Source organism: Coenobita brevimanus, chromosome 23, assembly GCF_032717465.1.
Source record: "Coenobita brevimanus isolate Jiangsu-jjx chromosome 23, ASM3271746v2, whole genome shotgun sequence".
Lineage (NCBI taxonomy): Eukaryota > Metazoa > Arthropoda > Malacostraca > Decapoda > Coenobitidae > Coenobita > Coenobita brevimanus.
This window is the reverse complement of record NC_136976.1, coordinates 9,169,297-9,178,793: the sequence shown is the minus strand read 5'-3', so window position 1 is coordinate 9,178,793 and position 9,497 is coordinate 9,169,297. Positions and strand designations below refer to the sequence as shown.

The 9,497-nt window shown below is 41.7% G+C and overlaps 1 pseudogene; it reads right to left on the bottom strand.

The window, feature by feature from the left end:
- Nucleotides 1-374: 374 nt before the first annotated feature.
- LOC145393209 (small subunit ribosomal RNA) lies at nucleotides 375-767 on the bottom strand (annotated as a pseudogene).
- Between the last annotated feature and the right edge of the window lie 8,730 nt (nucleotides 768-9,497).

The following is a 9,497-nucleotide window of genomic DNA, read 5'->3' as shown; positions in this document are numbered from 1 at the left end:
TGTGTCTGTGTGTGTGTGTGTGTGTGAGAGAGAGAGAGAGAGAGAGAGAGAGAGAGAGAGCGAGTTGGGCTCAGTTGATGTAATAAGAAACCCAGCTAATAAAGAAAACAATACTGGTAGTGAGAACGAAACCCAAGGATTAGGAGTGAGAGGAAGTCCAGGCGACAGCGAGAGAAAGTACGACTGAAAGGGAGATACAGAAAGTGAAAATTAAATTCTTTACCCCAGAGAAAATACAAAGGAGAAAACCATTGAAGAAAGGAGGAGCGCCGACAATGAGTGAAAGTATGAGAGTACGTAAAAGAGAGTTGGAGCCACAGTCAGTGCAAAGAAGAAACCCGATGAAGAAAGAGAAGAGTGGCACAGAGTGAGAAAGGAAGAAGAGACACCTACTATGTTACGACTTATCTTAGATGAATGTAAGCGACGGGCGATATGTGCACATTTTAGAGCTAAAATCAGGTTGTCTTATTAAAGCAAACCTTACTTTTAAGTCCACCTTCAAAATTTGTATTCTAAAATTTATTCGTGATAACACAAATTCTATTGTAACCCATCTTAACCTACACATGTGCTGCACCTTCATCTAATATTCTAGTGGAATTATTCCAATAACTTGTTCTGTAAAAGTTATCTCAATGTCGGTATACAAACTATATAGAATAGGTAAGATTTTTCGTGGTTTATCGTTTAAAAGACAGGTTCCCCTAATTATTCTAAAATACCGCCAAATTCTTTGAATTTAGAGCACATAGCTGTTACTAATCAGATATAAATTTTTCTTAAAGGTATAGAAGGGTATCTAATCCTAGTTTATTTCCTTTGTTTGTTAACTTTTTAATTAAGATATGTTGATTTATTTATCCTTAAAAAATTGATTTCACCCTTTATAAATTATAAAAAAAAAATCATTACTAGGCAACATAAGAGTTAAATATCGATTTGTATTCATTTTCCCTTCAAGTATAACCGCGACTACTGGCGCAAGATTTAGCCAGAGGTAATTCAATGTACTTTTTCCAGTTTTCACTGATACTAAAAAAAATGCACACTGAGATCTATCTAAGCTTGTAGTTTTAACTTGTTAGCTTGGAATCACTGAAATTTTCATATGTTATTAATTGAAAAGCTAATATTTAAAGCAAGAATCAAACTTATATTTGTCAGTAAAGAGGTTGATGTTTAATTTTATATAAATTTAATATGTGTGAAGTAAATTTAAAAATATAGTAAATTTTATTTTTTAAATCTGTGTTATATGTATACATTCAAAGAAAAATTCACACACAAACTTATACAAAATCAAGGACAATATAGAGCGACAGCCATATACAGCTTGTGTTGATCATCCAGGGCTATTTGTTGGGGAAAAACTTTTAACAATAGAGAGGTTGTTAGATGAATTGTCAGTAGGATGACGCCTTGTTTCATTCTATTCTTGCTTTCTCCAGAAGATACACCTTCTTTTCAAGGACCTATTTTTTTGTCATTTTTGCTAGATAATTTAATTCAGAACTCAATACTAGACTATCTTCTATCTATCCGTCCATCTATTACCAGACGCCTCAATCCCGCAAGGGGTGGCCATAAACAAATCGCCTTCATGTCGCCCTGTCCAACGTCATTTCACTGCCTTGCTCCCAGCTCACACCGCTCTCTCTCATATACCTCTCCACTTTATCCCACCATCTCATCCTCGGCCTCCCCCCTCCCTCTCCCCCTCTCCACCTCACTCGCATACACTCTCCTCGTTAGCCTCTCGCTCTCCATCCTCTCCACATGGCCAAACTAGACTATTTTAAGATTAAAGTAAGATAAGCTGTTGGAATTTATATAGGTTTGCCTTGGAGTGGATAAATTGAGCACAACTATTCTAATTTGAAGATAACTTAGCGTGCGGTGGACTATGGGTCTGGGTGTTTTGTTAGTTTGTATCAAATTAGGTTAAGCTGTTAGAATTTGTTTATGTTAGGCGGCTTTAGGGTTAGTTGGGCTGCCCGGGCTATGTTATACAAGGCTGGATTAGAATGCTAGGATTAACTCAGCTTAGTTTAGCCAAGAGTGACCTAAATCAAGGGCCTTCATCCATGGCAGAGGCAACGAAGCGTACCAGTTTTGACGATGAGCAAGTCACCGTAGTAGTTAATTGTTATCAGGAGTCAGTGCATTTCCTCAGGTTATTTTACTTTAATATTCAGTAAGGTTTGCTTGTGAAGTGTTTGATAGCAGATTAAGTGAATGTAAGTGCGTTAGTTAGTTAACTAACGCATCTATAAACTTAGCAAAGTTTATAGATGCGTTAGTCAACTACTCTTACTCCAACTTAGCCCATCCTCCCTCCGCCAACTACGAAGTTTTGCTCCTTCTCCCCACTACCGCTCCCCACCCACCTCCCTACCCACTCCTTTCCCTAAACACATCATTCCACCCATCCTACATTCTTCTCCCCGCCTTCCCCCACCTCTTCTCCCTATTCACATTCCCCTCCCCCCACGCCTCCCTGCCCTCCCCAAGCAGTTGGTTGTCCTAATTAAGAATCTGCATATATAACCAAGGAGAGGAGGTTGGGGAGGAGGAGGAGGAAAGGAAGGAAGGATGGAAGGGAGGAGGAGAAGGGAAAGAGGGGAAGGAGTTGGAAGAAGAAGAGAAGATAGGAGGCGAGATGGAGGGAATGAAGGAGAGGAAAGAAGGGAAGGGTGAGTCAGGGAAGTAGGGAAGGGAGGTTGAGCATTTAAGACGCCCACGTTCCAGGTTAAGCTCTTCCCCTAATAAGGCTGTTAATGTCTTGGTTGTATATTCACAAGGGCACACGAACTCTCCGACTTCTGAGCATAAGTAAGAGCATTTTAGGAATATAAATTTTGGTGACACTTCCATTCTGAGGCCAGGATACAGTATTTAACCCCTTGCTACATCCACACGACATTTTATCAGTTCCAAAGTGTACTCTAGTTGTGAAAGATTTAACAGTACTCTTTCTAACCCCATTCGGTTGGAAGAGTGTCCTAAGCTGAAAATATCGTCTGAAAATAGCAAGAATAAAGTAAAAAAATGTAACTGACGGAATTATAATAGCCTTTACTATCCCGCAACACTCATCGACAGTCATTTAAACGGTCCTGCTAATACACACACACACACACACACACACACACACACACACACACACACACACACACACACACACACAATTATTCACAGCCTTAAGTTCATCTAGCTCTCCATACATCTCCTTATCACCTGCCATATCTACCTGTGGATCATATGATGCCTAAAGAAGTTCTTGGTTATTGACAAACCATTTCTTGCATAAATGTCAGTTAGGGGGCTACCATTCCCATCCACTTCACTAGTTACATCCCACTGATCAATCACCCCATCTGCTCTAACATTATCCTCTTTTTCATTCATATCTCCCTTCTCTCAAACTTTTCTGTGCACGCTTCCACATTCGCCCAGACCTCATCTTTCACTGTAGGGGCTCTGTGCTCTGTTGGAGCATAGACACGAATGATCTCCCCCGCTTTTATTCCCACCTTAATTATTACTTATGCAAATCCAGATCCAACTGATCTACACTCCCTTATACTCTCCCTCCATCACTTGCATACGACTGTGTTATACAATGCACGTCCGTTTAATTACATATGTGAAGGTTGTCTTCGTTGCTTCTGGTGTATGATTTTCGCATTATATTTCCCACCCAGTCCCTCAGCTACTCAGGTCATTGGTCATCGTCTTCCTCTTCCTCCTATGCTACTCTGTGTTCCAGTACTATACTTTGTTCACATTAACTTGCCCTAGAATTGCCATCTCTCCGTCTTGAATGCAGTTTTAACATTAGATTTACACAAGATTATGGCGCTAATCATGAACAGGTGCTCTGGAAGGGATTTGGAGATTTAACTCTGTCATTTCCTGCCACTATGACACATGAAAAAAAAAAATGCTATTGACGAAAACATAAGCCAAGTTAAAAGAGATTATAATCTAATAGTCCACTCTCTATCTCCTTCCTTCAGTATACGATCTTTAATTTCCTTTCATGACTGACACTTCCTCCCTCATTTATAGCCGTTGTATAGAAACATCCAATCCCATGCTATCCCATTCGAAGTATTGGAACCCGAGGCTAGGTTGTCGTAGATTGGTACGTTTAGGGTCGATATCTAGCTTATCTCTCGTGATAGCGGTACGTGACGGAAAAAAAAAAAAAAAAAAAAAAAAACAACTCCATACACCTCTTGGGTGTATGTAAGGCAGTATGTAAGGCCGTCACTCCGACTAGGTCATTCTAACCACTAGACAAACAGGGACATGTGATTTTTTTAACAGATGAACAGAGGAAGGAAGAATTAAGAAAAAAAAATCCATACACCAGATTACGGGTGTCATCCGTTCATCAAAAAAGTCTGCAACAGTTGTACTTGAACTGCTCTAGGTTGGGAGGTAAACTAATTTGGGGAAGCGAGTTGCAAAGAAATGGTGGAGAGTTTCTGCATAGCTTATGGATATGACCACGATCAAAAGTTCACCTCTATTACTCTTACTAGCTGTTGCGACAGAAAGTATTATATGAAATATTTCTGCGTGGTAACTGAGAAGATTATGAGAAGAAAGTGTACTCTCTGAAGGTCGGAGAGGAATGAGTCAAATGGAAGGCAAGACACGATGCTGACTATGGGTTGTCGGAGAGTACAATACAAACCTCTTTACAAAATTAATCAGAGATAACTTTCTGCTGACTGAGAAACCATCTATACATCATCTAGTCTGTGCCCATCCCTAACAGCATTTCCTTCCGAGTACGGTCGATTTCTGACGTCCCTTCCCAAGCAGCCTGTCAACCTTCGAGGGAATGATGGGTGAAAATGATGTCCCACCAATGGATTCCACTGACATCTGCGGCATGGGATGGAGTAGTTAAGCCTAGCACACGAGAAAACCGGTTTTACAGTATGTTATTAAACTATGAAGAACCCTCTAGGTAACTCACATTTTTCCCAGAAACTTTGACGTTCGCCGATCGCACAGATGTGGCATCCCACCAGTGTGGATTCCACAGTTGATTTATGCATGTTAGGTAAGGTCAGGTACGACTCAGAATCATTACATATTTTGTTTAAATGTGCGACAGTAATCCTGACGACATTCTTAATCCCGGAACGGGTGACCACGAAGATAACATCATCGTGTCGATTTGTCTTCCGACATCATGCTGCACTCCACCCAGTTCATCAGTCGCATTCATAGACCTCTCCACCTCATCCCTCCATCTCATATTCGGTTTCTCTCTCCCCCTCTACCCTTCCACCTCTCGCACTTCTATTCTCCTATTATGTCTATCACCAACCATTCGGTCCACATGGACAGACCGTCTCAGAGTACTTCTTATAACACTTTCTAGCACATCATAACAGCTGGCCGTCTCGCCATCATTTATTCATCTCTGTCCGCTCTCCCTCACATAGTCTCCGTCTCTTTCCGTTTCCCCACGTCAGTTAGCCAAGCCACCTGCCCACGAATGTGAAAAATAAACAAGCAGCCAAATCATTCATTCTGCTGGATCATGAGTCTAATCCAGCTTCTCGTATCTCGAAAAATGCCATAATGCCGATGGAAATGAGGTTTGGAAGGGTATTACATGAGTGCAGTAGTGGGATGTTTTGACCCCACTCTTTTTACGTAGACGTGAAGGCTTGTGTTATCGCAGTTAGGTTTAGGAAGCAGATCATCAGCTATTCGTGTCGTTATCGAACTATGCGGAGAGTAATATTGTGACTAACGACTTACCAGGAGGAGTATATTTGTCAAGGTAAATAATGACACAGTGGAGAGGCGACCGACGGCAGGATATGAGGGAGGTGAGCAAATATTAATCTGCTTCTCTTCCCGAATCCCGTCTGTGTGCAGTGGACGCGGGTGAGCGATCCCAGGAGTGATACTAGGCTATGGCTTTGTGATGTCGGGGCATGTCGATAGATTGGTGCATGGATGTAGCTTCTGCTGGGATTAAACTGTGGTTAAATTACTTTACCCTCTTTCAAACAGGTGTCCCCCCCCCCTCCTTTTATTCTGTATATATATATAACTTGGATTTACTATTCCATGGCATTGTTATTCAGCTTTGGAAGGAAATATTGCTTTGGGAAGGACTGATCAACGATATATTTAAACCCCGTGGATCGAAAAGTCTCTCCTAGGATGAATACCCACACCTAGAGACAGAAAGAAAAAAGTCTCCTCATTCAAGGGACGAAGAGAGAAGTGGTACTGGAGAGGGACGCCTTCCCTTGATGGCAGTGATATAATAGGCGGATTCTCTGGCCGGTTATGCAAATATCCTTCAGTTCCCTCCCTGAAAGGAGAGTGGTAAACTGCTACAAAAGGACGACTTCATCCAGAAATCCAAGGGTCCTACTTCCAGATGAGTTTGAGACCACAAGAGGAGGAGCAGAAAGAAATTGTTATATAAGTGAAGCGTTCATCTTCGGAAAAAAGTGATAGTTGACAGTAAGCTCTACACATTTGACCAACACTTTTATGGCAGAAAAATATACCCATTGTTTATTAGGAAGATGCAACATCCTTGATTCGACTTTACACCTCCTCAGATTCCGAGGTGGATCGAATATTGCATCTTTCCAGTAAGCAGTGGTTGTATACGTGAACATATTTCTTCCAGTTAAATCATTGAACAACTCTCGACAGTGTGATAACAAGACTATATGGGTTTCAACAACAGTGAAAATAGAATCTGTATTTGTTAGACTGTCAGCATTACGGATACACCATCTGAAGTTCTCGTGCCTCTAATTTCAGGAACTAGCAGCGTGTGCGACTCGGCGTGCGTGTCCGGCAATTCTGGAACAGGACGAAACACTGAAAAATGATGTGCAATTCCGTCGGTGACACGTTATCGGCATTCGGCTTTAGTGGGGGAACACGACGGTAAGAAGCCACCCGACCTCGCGGAAAATTGGAACGTCAAAATGGTCACAAGGATCATTTTTCTATATATTCCTTCTGTCATTACTAAATTCTTCATCTGTCGGCCGTAGCCAGCCCGGTACAGTCGAGAACAAACGCCTGTCTACTCATCCATTGCGTTTGCCTCACGTTTAGGGCATCTCTATTACTCGCCTCCCTGACGCTTCATATCAAAGAGCATCATCTGTGGGGAAAAAAAAAAAAATACAAAGCCTCTCTCAGCTAGGGAAATAGTAGTAAAAAAATAGACGAAATGTAAACTTTAGTTTTTGACTGTACAATCAAAAACTGTTATTTTTCTTCTGCCTTTCTCTCCATGGACGTTTAGAGTCAGTTCCAGGAATACAAAACAAGCAACCCTAAATACATTAACCTGGTGCTAAATTGTCATCCAAGTAATTGTAAAGAGAAACGGGAGAAACGACCCAACATTTTACCCCGACGGTTATGTTTTTATCCTTGGGTTTATTGACGCTACGTCTGCCCCAACAGTTCCGTCGTCTGTCCCTGCCGCCGCTCCACCCTTCTTCTCTCTCCTGTCACAGCTGGCAGCCAGCGGAGAACTTCACAAGGGAAGTGTGTGTGCGACAGACAAACAGATAGATAGATAGAGGAATGGATAATGGATGGATGGATAAATAGATAGATAGATAACGCCTGTCACTGCTCCCTGTATGGATGACCTTAAGAACAGAACATCCAGTCAAATCTCCCTCACTCCCATCCCCACAATACATCACCCTCCCCCACATTCTGTCCCACGTCATCCCTCCACCTTATTCCTGGTCTCTCCCTGCCACTCTTTCCATCCTCCCAACTTTCACACACATTCTTCCAGTCAGCCCTTCATTCTCACTACGCACACTGACAGAAATCGTAGGTCACTGCGCTTAGCTTATATTCGATACGAGATGGGGAGGCTCGGGGGCTGTTATCTCGACCCATCTGGATCTGTAATGAAAGGACTGGAGTTTATGGCCTATTTTTTCGTCAGCTTAGGAGATTTTCTAGTGCCACTTTCTTAGCAATTTATTATGCCTATTACACATCAGTATTAGGTGCGGGAGCGGCCAAGCCAGTCAGTCTTACCCCAGGGATTTTTCAAAAGGAAGTGCTTCACTGGCAGAGTTCTGTATGGTGATTATTTTGGCTCCCCGATGCCTTTCACACACACGGTGCTGTATTGTACTCAACAACAATAGTCCTGCGCAGCTCACAACCGTAATTAAACCCTGTAGCTAGCATCTAAGGTTCGAGCACTGCTACTACTATCGTCTGCTTCATCCTTGAACCTCAGATGCCTTAGGGTATAACTACAATTGTCAGCTGCGCAGGACTTTGGTTGCTGAGTGTACGCCTCGCTAAGAATTTTCACCCGCAAATTACTTCATTCACTTTACCAAAGCCCCATATGGTCATGAATATTCCAGGTACTTCTGTACGTGTTAATTAGTTTTACTACCTTGAATCCGACGGATTAGTCTTGATTTTATTCTTGTTATATACAGATTTTTTTTTTTTTTTTTTAAATGATATTTTGCACTAAAATTTCCAGTTTAATGTTACACCTGGTTGGAACTTGACCACCTCCTTAGTCATATTTACCTTCCTTCTCCAAATTCGTGTTCAATAGTTTCACAAGGGTTGCAAAATAGAGTCTAGATATAATCTACTATCGCATGTTTCCTAGGTCCAGTAATACACTTACGACACAAGAACAAAGGGCTGGTCCTCGGCAGTCCTCACATGTAATCTGCAAAAAAATTATTAACTGTTTTCACATTTAAACAGAAGTTTTGCATGGCCATTGACAAAGGTGAAAGTAATTAACCGGTACCACAGAAACTACGCATGGGGGGTTAGGTTTAGGAGAGGGAGCACAGACACCAATCCCCAGTCCCGGCCTGGCAAGGAAATATCCACAGTTTTTTTAGATACAGGAATGGAAATTTGAATGATATACTGTACACACGAATTCATTTAGATTGCAGGCACCATAGGCACCATAAGAACTGTACTGGGGGTGAAGGGTGGGGGGGATGGTTGGGGAGGAGGTGCAGTCCTGGTCCTCGACCACCTCAGTTAACACCCACAGTTTTCAAGATAAAGGGGCAGTGTTTTGTGTGTTTAAAGACAGAGGTCCAAGTATGTCATGGGCACAATAGGAACTAAGCGTGGATGGTGTGGGAGGTGGTACAGCCCCTAACTCTAGCCCACAAGATAATATCTATCATTTTCCAAGATAATTGTTTGTTAGTGTTGTGCATTAGTGGATGTATTCACTGGGCGCTGACACAATGTAATGAATAGATTGGGATGGAGACGTCATTGCTGGTGTATTGTCCACCCATATTTTTGTCTAACTTTAGAATTTACGAATCTTTAGACGTTAAATAAAAATAAACTTGAATGTGTGATTACCGAACATGAAAATTTTAACTCTGATAACGACTTAGCCCGAACAAGGTCGCGTACCACTAACTAAAATAATAACCTCAGATATAATC